This window comes from Geospiza fortis, unplaced genomic scaffold (assembly GCF_000277835.1).
Source record: "Geospiza fortis unplaced genomic scaffold, GeoFor_1.0 scaffold193, whole genome shotgun sequence".
NCBI lineage: Eukaryota > Metazoa > Chordata > Aves > Passeriformes > Thraupidae > Geospiza > Geospiza fortis.
Genome location: NW_005054523.1, coordinates 371,097 through 372,834, shown reverse-complemented (window position 1 = coordinate 372,834; position 1,738 = coordinate 371,097).

The following is a 1,738-nucleotide window of genomic DNA, read 5'->3' as shown; positions in this document are numbered from 1 at the left end:
GGGCACCGCGGGGCCCGCCCGGTTCGGCTCCGCCAGAGTCACCGAGTCACTCCCGGAGCACGGACAGGGGGAAGAACATCTCCGGGATCTTCGTGATCCAAGTATTAGTGCTGTTTTTTAAAAGGAGGCACAGTATAGATATATTTATTATGTGTATAACTATATCCATCTCTATGTCTTGATCTATCTATATTTATATCTAATCTATATCCATGTCTATATCTATATCTATACCTATATCTATATTATCTATATCTATATCTAATCTATATCTAATCTATATCTATATCTATATCTATATCTATATCTATATCTATATCTATATCTATCTATCTATATCCATATCTATCTATATCTATATCATCTATATCTATATCTATATCTATATCTATATCTAATCTATACTATATCTATATCTATATCTATATCTATATCTATATCTATATCTATATCTATATCTATATCTATATCTATATCTAATCTATATCTATATCTATATCTATATCTATATCTATATCTATATCTATATCTATATATCTATATCTATACCACCCATATCTATGCTATATATATAATGCATATATGCATATACACAAAATATACCTATACACACACACACACACACACTTATTTGTTTATTTATTTGTTTGTTTGTTTATTCATTCATTCATTCATTTATACCTTCTGTAAATGCTCTAGCGGAAAGTGTCCCTGCCCATGGCAGGGGTGTGGGACAAGCTGAGCTGTAAGGTCCCTCCCAGCCCAAACCATGCCATTATTCTGTCATTCTATGTGTGTGTATGGGAGTGGGTAGTGTGGGGAACACTGCCCTGCCCAAGTCCACCCATGGACCATCTCTGGAAGCCAAGAGCCATGGCAGGATGTTTAAATCACAGCTCTGTCAGCGTGGCTGGGACAGGCATCTGAGTCAGGTTCAGAGAGAGGTTTGTCATAAATACAACTGAAATAAGTTTTAAATACAGGTATATATGTATCTGTGTGTACACAAACCCAGCCTCCTTTTCTTCTTTGTTTGTAGGAGAGCAAACCTCAAAGCGCTTTCAGTCAGTTGTGACTCAGCAGAATGGCCAGGGGAAAGCTGAGAGTGCAGTCCTGAACCTGCATGCTTGCTCTCTTTGGGGTTTGCTCCTTGCTGTGGTTTGTTGGGTTTTCATAATATAGCTTATTTACACTGCCCTGATGCTCCTAAAACAAGGCCATGAAAAAAATTCCCAAAAATGCTGATTTTCAAACTAAATGATGGAATGGGAAATCAAAGCCCCCTTCCCACTGAGACTGACAGTTCCAGCGTGGTGGTGCCCTGGGACACCAGATTCCTGATGGTGGGACTGGCAGATCCTGACCTTTATACAGGAGTCCTGTCCCATCCCATCCCATTATCCCATCCCATCCCATCCCATCCCATCCCATCCCATGGATCCCATCCCATCCCATCCCATCCCGTCCCATGGATCCCAACCCATTATCCCATCCCATGCCATCCTTGGATGGAGGGGAAGAGAACACAGAAGAGGACCCCCGTGTTTCCCTTGGGAATGCTGGTTCCTCACCCTGACACAGGGCTGAGCTTTCCCCTTTCAGCTCCAGGTTTATTTTTTAAACACTGAAATTTGGGACTGAGGAACCAGACCCACGAGGGTTCTGGTCCCACGGTGCAGGTGGGAGTGGCGTGTGCCCCCTGGCATTCACAGAAGAGATGCTCATTGGAGAAAATCAA